We start from the raw sequence: 18454 nt of genomic DNA, 5'->3' as shown, positions 1-18454 counted from the left end.
ATGCAACAGATATCTGGTTTGAGTTTTTGTATCCAGTCAGCCAGCCTGTGTCTCTTTAGAAGGCAGTTTAAGCCATTTACATTGATTGAGACTATTGATAATCCTGGCATAATTTTGGGTGTCGAGTGTTTTGAAGGTTCATTAGACATCTTTGATCCTTTTGTGACTTGGAGATTGGAATTTAGTCAAAATTTTCTGGGTGGGTTTATTTGTGTGGTGGAGGATTGCGTTGGTCTTTATGGAGGATAGGTTTGCGGATATCCTGGAGGGCTGGCTTAGTAATGGCAAATTTCTTCAACATGTGAATATCATTAAAGTATTTAATTTCTCCATCATAAATGAAGCTCAATTTAGCTGGATAGAGGATTCTGGGTTGAAAGTTGTTTTGTTTTAGGAGGTTGAAGGTTGATGACCACTCTCTTCTATCCTGAAAGGTTTCAGCAGAGAGATCTGCAGTCATTCTAATATTGTTCCCCTTTTAGTTAATGTTTTCTTGCGTCTAACTGCTTTCAGGATTTTCTCTTTCATGTTAACTTTAGTAAAGTTGATTATGATATGCCTGGGGGATGTCTTGTTCGGGTTGAGTCGTGCTGGGGTTCTGAAGCTGTCTGCTATCTGAATTTCAGGATGCCTTGGCATGTCTGGAAAGTTCTCTTTCATAATTTCGTTAAGGAGAGCCTCTGTGTTTTGTGAGGCAACTTTGTCACCTTCAGGGATTCCTATGAGGCGAATATTAGTTTTCTTCGAATTATCCAGGATCTCTCTGAGTGAGAGATCTGTCTTTGTTCTCCATCTGTCAAAATCTTTGGAAGTCTGGGTGCGTTCAAAGTCTTTGTCTTCAGTGTCGGAGATTCTATCTTCTGCCTCGTCCATCCTCTGACGAAGGGATTCAACGGTGCTCTTCAAATCTGCAACCTCTTGTTTCAGAGTATCATAATCCTTGATCATTTATTCTTTGAAATCATTAAATTCCTGGGACAGCTTTTGAATGATTTGAAATTCTAGCTCCCTCTTTTCCTCCACCCTGTTGATCTTACTCCCTATCCAGATTCTGAACTCAATTTCTGACATTTCAGATATCTGTTTATGTAGTGGGTCTTCCATTGTGTCTACTCCATCCTTCTTTGGGGACGTTACTCTACTCTGGTTGTTCTGGTTGCCAGAGTTTTTCCGCTGATTCCGTCCCATGTTGAATTTGCACCTTTCAGAAACCGTCCCTAAAACTGTTCTGCCAGTGGCTTCTTCTAGTTTTCTCCTGGGTACAACCCAGGAAGACCCCGGGAGGCGGGGCCAGCAGGCGGGGTGATGCAGCCCACCCCTACAGGAGTCAGTGTCTCCATCAAGGCCCTGGGAGGCAAGCGCAACCTGCCCCAGCGGAGGTCGGTTGTCCTTGCTGGCTACCAAAGCCCCAGAGACAGGTGCACTGCTGGCGGGATGGCGCGACCCTCCCAGGCAGGAGCTGCTGGCGACAGCAAGCTGGCAAGGCCTGGTGAGAAGGGTGCACGACCTGCCCCTGGCGGGATGGCACAGCTCTCTCTGGTGGGAGGTCACGGTGATCGCGCGCTAGGAGGTCCCAAGAGGCAGGCGCACGTCTGCGCGACCTGCCCCAGCAGAAGTCACTATTAAAGTACCAGCATCCTATTTTCAAGATTTGGAAAAAATGATTTTGTGTTTTGTATGGAACAACAACAACAACAACAACAACAAAACCCATATAGCTAAGGCAGTTCTTAGTAAAAAAAAAAACAAAGCTGAGGGCATTACCATATGAGATTTTAGGCTGTACTATAAGGCCATAGTGGTCAAGACAGTGTGGTACTAGTACACAAATACAGACATAGACATTTGCAATCAAACAGAAAACCAGGAAACGAAGCCAACAACTTACAACCACTTAATCTTTGATAAACCAAACAAGAACATCCACTGGGGGAAAGACTCCCTACTCAATAAATGGTTCTGGGAGAACTGGATATCCACATGTAAAAGACTAAAACTAAATCCGTACATTTTTGCACTCACAAAAATTGATTCAAGATGGATAAAGGACTCACATTTAAGGCATGAAATGATAAAAATCCTCAAAGAAAGCATAGGAAAAACCCTGGAAGATATTGGTCTGGGGAAAGACTTCATGAAGAAGACTGCTGTGGCAATTGCAACAATAATAAAAATAAACAAATGGGACTTAATTAAACTGAAAAGCTTCTGTACAGCTAAGGAGACAACAACCAAAGCAAATAGACAGCCTACCCAATGGGCAAGGATGTTTGCATATTTTGAATCAGACAAAAGTTTAATAACTAGAATCTATAGAGAACTTAAATTAATCCATATGAAAAAAGCCAGCAATCCCATATATTAATGGGCAAGAGACATGAATAGAGCCTTCTCTAAAGACAGATGAATGGCTAGAAAACATGAAAAAATGTTCATCATCGCTAATTATTAGAGAAATGCAAATTAAAACCACTCTGAGATATCATCTAACTCCAGCAAGAATGGCCCATATCACAAAATCTCAAAACTTCAGATGTTGGCACAGATGTGGAGAGAAAGGAATGCTTATACACTGCTGCTGGATCAGCAAACTAAACTTCCCTTTTTGGAAGGAAGTATGGAGAAACCTCAAAAACTTAACCTAGACCTCCCATTTGATCCTGCAATCCCATTACTGGGTATCTACCCAGAAGGAAAACAACTACAACAACAACAACAACTTTTTATTATAAAGACACTTGTACTAGACTGTTTATCGCAGCTCAATTTACAATTGCTAAAACATGGAAGCAGCCTAAATGCCCCTCAACCTAGGAATGGACTGACAAGCTGTGGTATATGTATAGCATGGAATACTATTTAGCCATTAACAAAATGGAGATTTTGCGGCATTTGCAAACCTGGATGGCGGTGGAACACATTATTCTTAGGGAAGCATCAGAGGAATGGAGAAGCATGAATCCTATGCATTCTACTATAATATGAGGACAATTAATGGTGGGGGTGGGAGAAGGGGAGAGCAGACAGAGAGAGAAGGAGGGAGGGTGTGAGGGAAAGGAAAAAAAAAAGAAAAGAAAAGAATGACTAATTCTCACATAAATTAGATTTAATTTTGACCAAAATACATTATTTGAACCATAATTTTTAATTCAACTTCTTAATATGTTGTTTAGGATATGGCATTCTCATTTATAAGTGAAATATGTTTGTAATTTCCATTTATAATAATATATTTTTCCAGTTTTAATATCAGGTATACCAGATGAAGTAGAATGAATGGGAAGTATTTCTTTTTTCTATTGTCTATAAAATTTGGCATGATCTTTTTATTGAAATTATCTTCTATTTTTATTTATAAATTTAGTTGTCTATTTTATGAGACTTAAAAAAAAAAATAAAGAAGTTAACTGATGACTCCATACTGAACCTCAGAGTCAAAGCATTCCATGATAGACATACTTTTATTTGACAATGTGAATGTTACTTTTTTGCATCATTATTATTATTATTGGTTAATATCTCCTTGCAGCAATCATCTTATTTCTTTTCCGACTGTATTTATCTTCGTTTGTTCTTTACAAGGTTTATGTTTCTAGTCCTTATCTTAAACATTGTTATTGTTATTAAATTTTAAGCCTTTTTAATTTTGTGAAGGCAAAAAGCAAAAACCAAATAAACACATATATATGTATAAATAAAATAAAATAAAATAAAAACAATGAAAATACATTGCAGCATTAGGAAGGTTGAGAACCACTGCCCTAGGTGGTGGAAGCTGTGTGGTACCCCCTGATCCTATACCCTGGGTCAGTAGGGATTGGATCTTGGAAAATGCTTGGCTAAAGCAGGACTGACTCTCACTTCTGGGAGAGATAATGGGTTAATTACCATCTGCAAAACCTCCTGGAATCTGGAAATGGGGAGCCAGAGAAAGGCTCTCTGCTAAGAGACCAGAGGAAAGCAGAGAAGAGAAGCTTCCCAGTTATCAATGCCTTTCCAGTACCTGTGCCTGGGCCCTCCTGAGGCTGATGTGTGCACCTTATAATAGGCTCCCCACTGTGGCTTCAGCTATCTGGGCAGGATTTCTATTACCTTCACTTAAGCATATTCATTAGTGTTGACTCAAAATCATCTGCAAATTTAATGGGAATACCTTTACAGGGAACATTACTGTGTGCCATTAATCACCAACACCACAAGCAGAGGAGAACCAGGCCAGTCAGAGCTAATGACTCAGATAGGATTATATTACCATGGCCATGCTTGTTTTTTCACAATATCCTTCACATCCAAATCTTTATCTCTGAACTCTTTTAAAATGGCAACAGCATGACAACAATGTTAATAACAACTGCTTGAAATTTGATACTCAAAACACTGTTTAAATATCTTTTCCCAAATCTGACCTAGAAAACTTTTATTTTCTTGTGGACACACACGTGTATTTCTGAGCTCCTGCCATGCACAACCGCTCTTCCTTGGTTTTGAACTTGTTGCATGCTGCAGTTTTCCTCTGTAGCACCTATCAAACTGTAATAAAGTAATTGTTTGTAATTCATTTACTTCTAATCTGTCTTTCCTGCTGGACTATAGACCTTATGTGGGCAGATTGAGTATGTCTAAAGTAATAACTGGCATAAAGGAGGCTCTCAGGAAATTTCTGACCAATTAATTAATCCCTTCTCCCTCCTTATCCCCATTTTATAGGAGCTCAGCAAGACTAAGAGACATGACCGTGTTCACATAGCTAGGATACAGCAAAGCCTTGTGGAAACCCAGCTCTTGTTAACTCTAAAGTTCGTGCTCCTTCCAATATGCTTTCACTGTCTCTCCAGAAATGTCCATGTGTCTTCTTTCATTACTTGAAATTCTACTTTTTAGTGGCCTGTAATATTTCAGCAGTCACTTAAGGATGATGAACATAATATTTTCAGCAATATAAGCAGCATTGTAAAATACATTTTCTCACCTCCAATATAAAATTCCATTATATTGCCTAAAGATATAGGGCAAGAATTAGATGTAGTACAAACTGCCTTTATTGTTTTGGTTTTCTTGAAACATCTTAAATCCTCTATTAATGCAGAAATAGTGAAGCAGATATTAAAAACAAGCCTCTAATGCCTCAAAGTAAGGCCAAAAGGTAGAAATGAACCTTGGTGATTTTCCTCAAATTCCACTCTGCTAGATATTCCCCCTCCCCACTCACCTTCTGTTATTTTAGGTGGGATTTGGAGCACGATATGGCAGATAGAGAAAGTGGTAAGAATAAAGAGTTAATGGCATGCATAAAAGAGGTGAGAGCAGAAATTTTAAAATAAGGAAAATGTCCTAAAAGATCTTGCCTGATATGCCTGTCTTCAAAACTGGAAACTACCAATAAGCTTTGGGCTTGTACATTGTGTTTTAAAAATTAAAATATATGCCCAACATTTACACAGAGCTGACTGGCATAAGAATTTGGATTTCTCACTGCCCTTGAAAGACTGAGTCATCTTTAGAGGGATGTGTGTTCTCTAATTTTCCCTACTCCCTGCCCCTCACCCATCTTCTCTCCAGGATTCACTCATTTATGGCCCCAACTATATGGCATGTAATTTGATTTTGGTGCCCTCCTTTCTGACTTCACAGCTCTCGTCCATTCTCATAACACCAGCTTCATTGGCTTCCTTGCAGTTGAATGAATTCATTGAGCTTCTTCATATTGATAGCAATCAAGTTTTATTTTTTAAAAAACAAAACCCAGTAGATATTTTACGCATTAAAGGGCTTAATACAGGGAATTAGACCTTTGAAGGGCTAGAAAGCAAAGGTCAGGGAATTGTTACCAACATTCACAAGAAATCAACCCTCCTCAGATCAACTGCCTTTGATTACACAATGGGTGGTTCTCAGAACAATCAGAATCTGCTGGCAAACCTCTTATGTCTGGTCTGTACACAACTGTACCCTGTCCACAGTAACTTCCAGAGAGCAAGGGCTTCTTCTTTTCTACATGTCAAATTCACACAGTTCCTCTCATTGTTGAAATCTAAATGAGAATCTTGCTGGCACAGGTAGCTGAGATGAGGATTCCAGATTTCCAATCTGCTTTTTCAAGAGAACACCAAGAAGAGCAAGACAAAGCCTAGCATTGGAAAAGAATTTCCAGCGCATCATCACCAAGCCTTTGCAAATACGCTTGCTGCTGCTTAGAATATACTTCTTTTTGCTCCCTTCCCCCAATCTGGTTAACTTTGGAAGAGATAAATTCTGGAATGCCTGAGTAAAGACATCCAAAAATCCACTCCTCAGTAAACACAATGAGAACACTGGGGAAACTTATCAAAATCAACTTCTTCAGAACCAAAGGCTTGCACCAGTTCAAGGCTGGTTTGCTCAAGAAAAATAGCTGAATCTTGGTTTTTAAAAATGTGAGTTTTAAATTAGCCAGGCTTAGTGACATACCTGTAGCCCCAGCAAGTCTGGAGGCTGAGTCAGGAGGATCACTGGAGCCCAGAAGTTGGAGGCTGAAGTGAGCAATGATCACACCACTGTGCTCCAGTCTGGGTGATAGAATAAGACCTGTTTCAAAAGGAAAAAAAAAAAAATGGAAAAGTGAGCTTTGCGGTATCTTCACTTCTCCTATCAACAGTCAATCCCCTCCTCCACAGCTCCCCTGTAGCAATGACAACCAACAATTTCACAAATGACAAACCAGTAACCTAGCAGCCACTGGAGAAGGCAGAACAGCTTTGGAGCTCCCCCTCCCCCCCACAAAGCCCTTTTCCCACAGAACTTTCATTATTTGACCTGTCCGGCAGTTCCTTAACTCCTTAAATCTTCATTCATGGGGTTTGTTTTAGTTTTTCTAACTCAGAGCTTGCTTAGCACAAACAACCTTTTCCCTGGGGTGTCTAGAAAATAATTAGTGGCAATTATTTAATGTTGCATCTGCCTGATGTGGGAATAACAGGAAAAACAAGAAGCTGACCAAAGAATTTAAAGGGAAAAGTTGAATGGGATGTCCAGAGGCTTAGAAGAGCTCCGTCATACGTCTGAGGACCTAGAAGGCAGTATACATACTCAACATACAGTGCCGAAACAACCCAGTATCCACAGGCCAAAAGATGGACCTGGGACAAGTATCAGGTAAAAATATTAACTCAGAAGGGATCATTGACATAAATGTAGGAGCAAAATAAGGAGCTAGATAAAGAACTAAAACTCTGAGATGAAAACATAGGAGTAAATCTTTGTGACTTGGATTAGGCAAAGATTTCTTATGACACAAAATACACAAATGATAAATTAAAAAATAGGCAAGTTGGGCTTCACCAAAATTAAAAACTTTTGTGCTTTGAAGGACATCATTGAAGTTGAAAGATAACACACAATGAGAAAAATATCTGTAAATCATGTATCTGATAAGGAACTTAAAAATGTGAAAAATGGGCAAAGAATTTGAATATACACTTTAAAGAAATGCAAATGACTAATAATTTGAAAATACGCTCCTCTCCCACATTACAGAAATATAAATCAAAACCACAATGAGATACTTCATACCCACTTAGATAGTGAAAATTGAAAAGACAGATAATAACAAGTGTTGGCAAGCATGTGGGGAACTCAGAACCTTTAGACCTTGCAAGTGAGAATATGAACAGCACAGCCACTTTGGAAAATATTTCAGCTGTTCTTCAAAATGTTGAGAATGGAATTACTGTATGACCCACAGATTCCACCACTAGACATAAATCAGTATTATTCAACTTAGACTGTGAGAACACAGCACCACAGACTGGGAGCAGTGGTAAGCAAGGGAAATTTATTTCTCTTATCTCTAGAGGCTGGAAGTCCAAGATCAAGGTGCAGCTCAGTTGGCTCCAGGTGAAGGTTCTCCTGCTGGTTTGTAGATGGCCACCTCTTCAGTACATGCTCACATGACCTTTTCTTTGTGAGTTCACAGGTTGGAGCAGGGGTGGGGATTGGGGACAGATAAAGAAAGATCTTCCTCTACTTATAACACCACAAGTCCTATCAGATTAGGGTCCCACCTTACCAAGATCCCATGATCAATTACAAGAAGCCTTTGGATGGAAAACTGGAGTTGCCAAAATCATGTAATGCCAGATACTCTTGCTCTATAAAATCTCCACGAGATCTCAGAAGTGCCCTATATCTCTCCAGCTCCTTTTCAACAAGGATCAAATCATCCCTGATCTAAATCAGGAAATCTGTTCTGCAGAACTGTATCCGCTTGGACAATATATGCCACAGGCAGCAATTAGGTGTTTCTTCCTAATTGTCCTACACACTCAACTCTTAGCTCTTATTGAGGAGAAAACAAAGGTTTAGGCAGCAGTTTGGTGTTTGGTTCATTTGACAAGCAATGGAATTAATAAGCCCCTCACTACTTTACCAGGAAAGCTAATCAATTCAATTTGTCACTGGCTTTCACTTTATTTATCCCATATCTCATGCACACCTTCTTTCATAATCCTTTGAACTACAGGGATAAATTTTCTTCAGATTGATACCTCCTGAGAACAGCATCAAAGAACAAGATGATTTAATAGTCCTTATAAAATAATTTTTTTTTTTTTTTGCTTCTGTGATTGTCACTGGCAAAATCTTGCTAATTTCCTAAACTTTTGGATGCTTAAGGACTGAACTGAAATCCATAGGTGTTATGGACTAACTTGTGTCCCCAATTCTAAAATTCGTATGTTGTAGCCCTTAGGTGACTCCAGGTAGAGATAGGGCATTTAAGAAGGTCATAAAGGTTAAATGAGGTCATGATGAGAGAGGATATCTGGGAAAATTATGTTCTGATCTGGAAGAACCAAAAGCTTCTCGAGAATACTCAAGGACACTCCTACAAAGTCCTCCCCATGGTGGCTCAGCTCTTAATTGTAAAAACTTAGCTTCCTGGAACCTTGAAACTAACTCTTGTTTCTGCTTCTGTGAATCCTGCCCATGCTTTGAAACCTCCAGTGAGGGACAATATAATAATTCCTTTGTCTGCCTTTCTGTAAACCCTGTAAAGGATCAGGGACCCGGCAGGCTGAGGAGCTTGGCTATTTTGGATTGTAGTCTGCCGCTGCTTCGCTGGCTGAAATAAAGCCCTTTCCACTTTCAAACACAGGTGTTTGGGTGAATCTTTCTCTTCATAGGGCCTCATTTTTCTGCAGCAGTGATGGTGGGGCCCTATACAATAGGACTTAGTTCCTTATGAGAAAAGGTACAAACACAAGAGAGCCCTCTTTCTCTCTGTGTACACACAGAGGAATTGCCATGTGAGAACAAAGTGAGAAGGCAGCTGTGAGAGGCAGAAGAGAGGCTCCACCAGAAACTACTCTCCCAGCACCTGCATCTCAGATCTTTAGCCTCTAGAACTATTGCTCGAGCCACCTAGTCTGTGGCATTCTGTTATGGCAACCCTAGCTGACTAATGCAGTGGGTATGTGGATGTTACCTCCTCTAACTTAGACTCAGATTTATTTCTGAAGGGACTGGTAAGAATGTAATCCCCAAAGTTCCAACAGTCTTTTGACTTTTGGGCTATTAGATATCCCTGGTGCACTTAGTGAACAATAACTACAAAAACAAACAAACAAACAAAAACTACTAAATGAAACTTTGACACATTTAGACATGTACCATTGACCTTTTTTACTTATTCATCTTGAAATAATTAGACTCATAGAAAAGTTGCAAAAACAGTGCAGAGAGTTCCCAGCTCTTCCTTCCCCAGCTCCCATCACATTAACACATAATATAACCACATTAGAAGTGTCAGGTGCAAGATATTGGCACACTAAGTACACACCTCATTTGACTTTTACCAGTTTTTTTCATTAATGTCTTTCTTTTTTTAACTAGGACTTTTCTGGACAAGAAACATTAATGACTTTTTTGTGTTTTGGGATCCTGTTAGCATCCCACATTGCATTGAGTTTCTATTTCTCTGTAGGCTTCCGTTGCAACTGTTTCTTGAATCTTTCTCTGTTTATTTCTTGATACTTTTGAAGAGTGTTACTTAGCTTTGTCTGATATGTGCTCATGACTGGGCCGAGTTCATGCATATCACATGCAGCAGAATGGTGCTGTGTCCTTCTCTGTGCAAGGGTTAAGGTGGCGATGTCTTTTACAGGTGATTTTTACCTTAATCACTTGGTTACATTGGTGTCTCCCTGGTTTCTCCACTGTGAAGTTTCTACGCTTCTCTCTCTTTGTAAATTACTCAGTATCTTGGGGGGGGGGGGCTACCTTTAAATTATAAATATCCTCAAACTTCCACCCATTCATTTTCACATCAGTCAGTGGATCTCGTCTGCAATAATTCTTTTTAGAACGTTTGTCTAATGGTGATTCTCTATTTCCATTTTTCCTTCTATACAATTGGAATTCTACTATAAGGGAAAAGCTCTCCCTTCTCGATTTATACATTTAATCTTTTATTGATTTATAAGAGTATGGGCCCAAATTTATCTTACTTTATGGGTTGTAATTAAATATTATGATTTATTTCCTGCTCACGTTATTCCAGCTTTGACCCCTGAGAGCTCCTTCGAGTTATTTCTGTGTTCCTTTGACAAGCCCCATCTTCTCTTGAGCATTTCCTTACTTCCTGTCACTACAAAATAGTTCAGACTTGTCTTGTATTTTCCCTGCCCCAGCCCTGGAATCAGCCATTTCTCCAAGGAGCCCTGGCTGTTTTTATTGGACAATGGTGCCCAGAAACCAAGGTCTGGGCCCTACATGTGCTCACTGCTTCTACGTCTCCTAGAGGGCACAGTTAGGCTGTTCCTACGTGGAAACTACCCCACACACTAACACGTTCAACCCACATTTCTGCATCAGTCTGTAAATAGAGTAAAAACTATGAGTTTATACTGATATTTCTGATTTCAACTCTAATACAGTGGTCCCTCCCTATCCATGTGGGATTTGTTCCAGCACCCCCTGTGGATACCCAAATCCATGGGTGCTCAAGTCCTTCACATAAAATTGGATCATACTTACAAATGACCTATGCACATCCTTTCATATACTTTAAATTATCTCTAGATTATGTATAATACCTAATATAATGTAAAGACTATGTAGATGGTGGCTATACTGTATTGTTTATTCATATTGTTTTTATTGGTATGTTGGTTGTCTTTCAAGTATTTTCAACCTGTGGTTGGTTGAATCCACAAATGTGGAACCTGTGGATACCAAGGACAGACTGTACATACACAGTTTTGCAATTACTAAGCAATCCCTCTGTAAGAAACACATTTCTTAACTAGATTATCATAGCATGTACATTTGTTGTCTTTAGCTTGAGAGAATCTAATCAACATATGTTTTGAGAACTTACTTGTGTGTGTTCTTCTTATCTTCCCACTCATGTAATTCATTTGTAATTCATTTGTTGGTGCTGCATCCTGATTTGTGTTCTCCCTACATTCTTGTTGGTTCTAATTGTTGAATTTGGGCAGATATGAAAGGTCTATGAACTGAAGGTTATATGAAGCATTACTATAGTTCTACTATCCACAGCGTAGTCAGGACAGTGTCACTTTATCCTCACCCTTGCTGCACCACTCACGATCCTCCTGCCTTTCCACCCCTTTACCACTTACTCCCTGCAGGTCACCCGTCTCTTCAGTGTCTAGTTTATCCTTCCTGATTTATTTTGCTCGCCTGAGCACATGCATGTGTGTTTTTGCAGATTCCTTTCTGTAACACATGAAGGCAGCAAACCCAGTTTATAATCTTGTTGTTTATAAGCTTACTGTTTTCAGTCAATACTGTGTCCTGGAAATCACTCCATGTCAGTTCATAGAAGTTGTCCTCATTTTTGTGTGTTGCTGCATAATACTTCATTGTGTAGATTTGTTCAAGCACTCCATTATGTGTGGGAGTTTAAGTTGTTTGAATACTTTGTAACTGAAACAAATCTTTGCACCAAACAAGCTTGTACATATGTATTCTCTTATTGTCAGAAATGTTTCTTCAGAGTCATATCCTAGAATAGCAGTAGGATCTTCACCTTGAAAGGTCAATCTGTATTTGATTGGGATTGCTAATTTTCCCTCTGTCAGGAATGTACCAACCTGCATTCTCACCAGCCATGTATGAAAACTGCCTGTTTCTCCACAACCTCACCAAGAGAATGTGTTATCATATTTTCTCATTTTTGCCAGTCTAGCAAAAAATAATATCTCAGTACTGTTGTTTTCATTTCCATTTATCTAATTAGACAATTTGAATATTTTCCATATATTTGAGAACCAATTTTATCTCTCTTTTAATTCTGTTTATGTCTTTTTTTATTTTCCTATTAGGTCTTTTGCTTCTAAATGTCTAGAAGATTTTATGTATTAGATATCTGACCTACAGTATTGCTATGAATATTTTCTTCCTAAACCTATTATATCTTTATTTCTGTTAATTTTTGTAAGCTAAGAACTTTTTCCATAGTCAAGATTATCAAACTTTTCTATGGTTGCCTTTGAATTTTGAGTCATGATTAGAAAGCCATTCCCTACACTAATATTATGAGGAATTTACTCTTTTTTTTTTTTTTTTTTTTGTAGTTTTTGGCCAGGGCTGGGTTTGAACCCATCACCTCTAGCATATGGGGCCAGTGTCCTACCCCTCTGAGCCACAGGCACCACCCAGAATTTACCCATTTTTTTTCTACTACTAGTATGGGTTCATTTTCAAAATTTCAATTCCTAATCTATGTGCAGTTTATTTAATATGTAAAACACAAATCTAACTTTACCTATTTTCTAAATAGGTATGAAGTTATGACACAGTTGATTTAGGATGGCACCTTTGTCACATTCTAAGTGAATTTGAATCCAATTGTAAAGTTTCAGTTTTACTCTGTTAGACTGTTCATCATTCCTAATCATGAGAGAAATGCAAATCAGAACCACCCTGAGAAATCACCTAGCCCCAGGGAGAACAGCCCACATCAGAAAGGCCCAAAGCTGCAGATGCTGGCACACTGTGGAGAGAGGGAACATTTTTACACTGTTGGTGGGACTGCAAACTCGTACAGGCTCTTTGTAAAGAAGTATGAAGAATCATCAAAGACCTCAAAAGACACCTTCCATTTAATCCCACAATCCCATTATTAGGCATCTACCCAGAAGAAAACATCATTTTAACATGAGGATATTTTCACTATCACAGCTCAATTTACAATTGCCAAGATGCAGAATCAACCTAAATGTCCACCAACTCAGGAATGGATTAACCAGCTGTGGTATATGTATAAAATGGAATACTATTCAGTCATTGAAAAAGATGGAGACTTTACATCTCTTGTATTACATGAATAAAATTGAAACACATTCTTTTTAGTAATATATGGCAAGAATGGAAAAGCAAGTATCCAATATACTTAATACTAACATGAAGCCAGCAGATGATCTAATACACACCCACACAAGACAAGAATTCAAGTTGAGGGGATCAGAGCAGGGACAGATGAGAAGGAGAGAGATAGGTGTGTTCCCACTGAACAGGCACAATGTAAGAATGTACAGCACACGTCCTGGGTACAGGACACAACTACAACAGGGACTTTACTTAACAAATGTAAACTGTAACCTGTTTGTACTCTCACATTAGTCAGAAATAAAAAAAATAATACCAAAACCTGAATCTGCCAAAACCGAGGTGTATTATCAGCATTAACAAGCCCTGAGGAAGATTGCATGAGGAGCTAAGATTTGTGGGAAGGCACCAACTCAACTTTTTGCCTGTAGGGGGTTTATGGAAGTGCCTTGGAACAAAGAAGCACAGATCCCAGAGTCAGATTGATCTGCTAAGCATTCTGCCACTGGAGCCTTAAGCCTAAGCCTCTAGTTCTGACCTCACAAATATCTATGCAGGTTTGAAGGAAAGCAGTGAGCTCACAATGAGCAGTGGTCAGGACTGGCTGCAGAGTGAACTGACACAGGGACCAGCAAATACAGGTGGCAGCAATGGCTGTTAGCTGCCCTCCAAGTTTCAGCACACCCCTCATCCAAAAAAACCAAGAAAACAAAAAAACAAAAACGCACACATTTCTTTAGAATAATAAATTATCCAAGAAAAAAATTTCCCAGCTTATCTTGCCTCTAGGTTTGGCTAATGGGAAAACTTCTGATCAGTGAGATATAGACAGAAATTGTTCTAAGCTCCTGGCAAGGCTAATAACAAAACCTAGGTGAGCTGAAATGTGAGCTCTTCCCCTTTAAGGCTGTGTGAAAGCAGATGTGACAGCTGGAGCTCCAGCAAGCATTTTGGAACATGAGTCTCCTAAAGGATGTAAGTCATACAATAGCACGATGACATAGAAAGACAGAAGTCGGGATCTCTTATGAATAAGGAGCAGCCAAACTCTCCCTATATGAAATGTCACATCCAACAGACAAACTTCTCTATTGGTTAAGGACCAGGCATATTGGATTTTATTCTCTGTAAATTGATTTAACTCATCCTTATATTTGTCCAATCAGGAAGCCACCATGCTAAGGGACACATCTTCCTTGTTCTGACCCTTATATCCCAGATATCAAAAGTGACCTCAAGTGTGGCCTCTGCTGCTCCAGCCAAGCAGCCAGGAAGGGCCCTGAAGATCCTCCTCCCCAGGGTCCTGCTGAAAAGCTCCATCTCTCTGAAGGTGTGGCAGGGTGTTGTCAAAAATGCCTGCTGGCCTAGCTGGGATTTCTATCACCAGTTTGTGGCCTGTCTCCCTCCCTCCCTCCCTGACTCTCTGCTTGAGTGTCAGGTCACAGGAAAAAGGTTTCTGTGTTTTCAACTCAGGAATGGATAACAAGCTGTGCTGTTTGTATACCATGGAATACTATTCAACCATAAAAAAGACATAGACTTTACATCTTTTGTATTAACTTGGATGGAGTTGAAACACATTCTTAGTAAAGTATGGCAAGAATAGAAAAGCAGACATCCAATATACTCAATACTAACATGAAGCCACAGGTGATCTAATACACACCTACACAAGAGAAAAACTCAGTTCAAGCTGGGAGAAGCAGAAAGGAGAAAGAGGGAGGGAGATTGGTGCCTTCCCAGTGAACGGACACAGTGTAGGAGTATATGACCCACCTTCTGGATGCAGGACACAATTACAACAGGGACTTTACTTAACAAATGCAAACATTGTATCCTAACTGATTGTAGTCTCATACTAGTTGCAAATTAAAAAAAATAATAAAACTGAAAACTGAATCTGCTGAAATGAGGGGTATTATCACAGTTAACAAGCCCTGAGGAAGAGTCCATGAGGAGCTAAGATATGAGAGAGGGACCAACTCAACTTTTGCCTGTAAGGGGTTTATGGACGTGCCTTGGAACAAAGCAGCACAGGTCCCAGAGCCACACAGATCTGCCACACCCTGCCACTGGAGCCTTTCCTGCCTGAGCCTCTAGTTCTGACCTCACAAATGTCTGTGCTGGCTTGAAGGAGAGCAGTGAGCTCACAATCAGCAGTGGTCAGGACTGGCTGCAGAGTGAACTGGCACATGGACCACCAAATACACATGGCAGCAATGGCTGTTAGCTGCCTTCCAAGTTACCACACTCTTCTCTTCCTTAAGGAAGGAATCTGCATTCCCTTAGTGTAGTAAATTGTCCAGGAAAAACATTTCCCAGCTTATCTTGCCTCTAGGGGTGGCTAATGAGCAAACTTCTGATGAGTGCCATGTAGAGAAAAATAGTTCTAAACTCCTGGCAAGACTAAAAACAAAAACCTAGGTCAGCTAAAATGTCAGCTCTTTCCCTTTGAGACTATGTGGAATGCAGATATGACAGCTGGAGCTCCAGCAAGCATTTTAGACACTAAGCCCCTTAAAGGATATAAGCCACATAACAGCATGATGACATGGAAAGACAGAAGTCTGGATCCCTTATGAATAAGTAGCAGCCAAATTACTCCTGTGTGAAATGTCACACGGGACAGAGAAACTTCTCTATTGGTTAAGGCCCGGTCATTGTGCTGTTTGTTCCCTGTTTGTCTACTCATGAAGCCACAGTGCTAAGGGACCCATCTACCTTTTTCTGACCCTTACATCCCAGATAGCAACCGTGAGCTCAAGCTTGGCCTCTTCTGCTCCAGCCAAGCAGCCAGGAAGGGCCCTAAGATCCCCCTCCCAGGGTGCTGATGAAATGCTCCATCTCTCTAAAGGTGTGGCAGGGTTTGTGAAAAACGCCTGCTGGCCTACTTGAAATTTCTATCAAAATTTGTGGCCTGTCTCCCTCCCCCTCTCTCACTCTCTTCTTGAGTATCAGGTCATGGGACAAAGGTTTCTGTGTTTTCTGCACAGGGGCATCTCCTGGCCTAGTGCAGAGATAGGGAGGTCATACAGACACCAGCTACATTACTGGATGGCTGGGCAGGAGGACCAGGGTGGGCCTCTGCTCACAGCATACACCTGCAAGGGGCTGCTGAGTTTGCTCTGGGGGTCAGGAGGCCTTGGTTTCATCCCCACTGGGTGACCCTGGGCACATTTCCTCACTCATTCACCCTGAACAAAAGCACTCGTGGTTGATCTCTGGTCTGTATGAGGCATTGGGCCCACATATACAAGGGCAGAGATGAAAGGCCCTAAGGTCACTAAGCTGGCCTGTAATGGGACAGAGGGAGAAACAAACATCACACACTGTGGGGATCAGCCCTGCCTGACTCTGGGTGGCGAGAAAAGTGAGGGCTGCCTGGCCGGCCAGGAGCTTCGGGTCTCCCGCAGGAGCAGGAACTCCCACCAGCTCATCCCCTCTGGGTCTCTTCTGGACAAAGCAGGGTTCAGACACAGGAAGAACAAATCCATTCACCAGCCTGCTGTGCGGTAGCCCTTGGGAGAATCCCCCACAACCACCTTTGGGAGGAGGCCCAGGTCTTTGTCCTCATGTGTTACTGAGCCTCACTGAGCACTCACTATCTCCCAGGCTCCTTTCTACACCCTCACCATGTATTAGTTGAGTAATCCTCACCAGTCTATGAGGTAGCTGCCATCTGAGCCCCATTTTGCAGGCAGGGACCATGAGACCTAGACAAGTTAAATGAGCCAGAGGACAGAGCTGCTGTGAGTCAAACCCAGTCTTGGGGGCTGGTGTGGAACTGAACCTGTGTGCTCCACACTGCACACACCACGGCCAGCTCCCTCCTCACATGGGAAGAGGGATTCACAGACATTAGGCAAGGGCAGAATCCTCCCAGACCCAGATTTGTAGAGGCCTCAGAATCGAGGACAAGGGCCACTGTCCAGTTCTGGAACTGTGTGAGGATTCTGAAGGGACTGGAGTGGACCAGAAGGCCCCTCTCTCCTGACCCCTGTTGGGAACATTTCAAAGTATTTAAAGCCCACACTCCTGCCTTCGTCAAGACAGCCTGTCAGGTTAGCGCCCTGCCAAGCCTGCCAAGCACTGTCCTATGTAAACACGTGGATTTAGCACCTAGGGGGGGGGGGGAGGAGAGCTCTACTCCTTTACATCAGCTCCTGCTTTTAGCCAGAAAGTCACAGGCAGAGGGAGGCACGGCAGAGCAAATGAATAATTCACACCAGGGAAGGAGTGGGCAGGGCGGGTGGGGAAGGGCAGACTCCTGGCTCACCTGGAGGGGGCAGGGAGGCAGCGATGGTGATCCCGGCACTCAGGTGGCCGTGGCCCTGTTGTAGCTCACCAGGAACATGTTGGATCCCTGGGCCTTGGCTCACCCTGAGGCCAGTGCAGTGCTTAGAGCTTGGTGGCAGCCTTCCTGCACCAAGAGAAAAACACATGGTCACCACAAACTTGTCCTTTGTGAACAAGGCACTAAAGGCGGAGGGTCCCTCTTTCATCCTAGGCTTGATAGAAAATCTGATGATTTTAACTTAAAATTTTTTAATGTAAGTACACTTCACATAGAACTTACATTTTCTTTGCCACATATTGAACACGTCCTGTATGCCAGCACCCAGATCAGGAAACAGATTATCAGGACAGCAAAGTCACCTGGCGACACATCCGATATCTAGCCTTTCCCCCTCCAAAAAACCCTACCCTGACATTCACCAGCACAAGCCTAATTTTATTTAATGCTGTAGTTAAACTCTTCCATATCTGGCTTCCCCAGCTCCATATCCTTCCTGAGCTTCCTCATCTGTCACACATTGCATGTCCCCAGGCACAATTCCATATATTACGCCATTGTGTGGACACAGGGCAGGACACTGACCCGTGCTACTGTGAACATTTCTGTTCCTTCCAGTCCAGGGCTCTGATCCACAGGGCTGCTAAGAACATCTGCGCACTTTCCCTTCTGGGGGCACCCTTACGAGTTTCTGTTGGGGGTATCTTGAAGTGAGACTCCTAGGCCATGGGGCACACATTGTTATTGCCAAATACCTTTCTCAAAGTGGTTCTATCAATAGAAACTGTTACTAACAGTTGTCCTTCATCCCTGCCTTTGTTTCTCATCAAT

This window comes from Otolemur garnettii, unplaced genomic scaffold (genome assembly GCF_000181295.1).
Source record: "Otolemur garnettii isolate 467f Iridium unplaced genomic scaffold, OtoGar3 scaffold00015, whole genome shotgun sequence".
NCBI classification, from domain to species: Eukaryota; Metazoa; Chordata; class Mammalia; order Primates; family Galagidae; genus Otolemur; species Otolemur garnettii.
Note: the sequence above shows the minus strand (reverse complement) of the source record.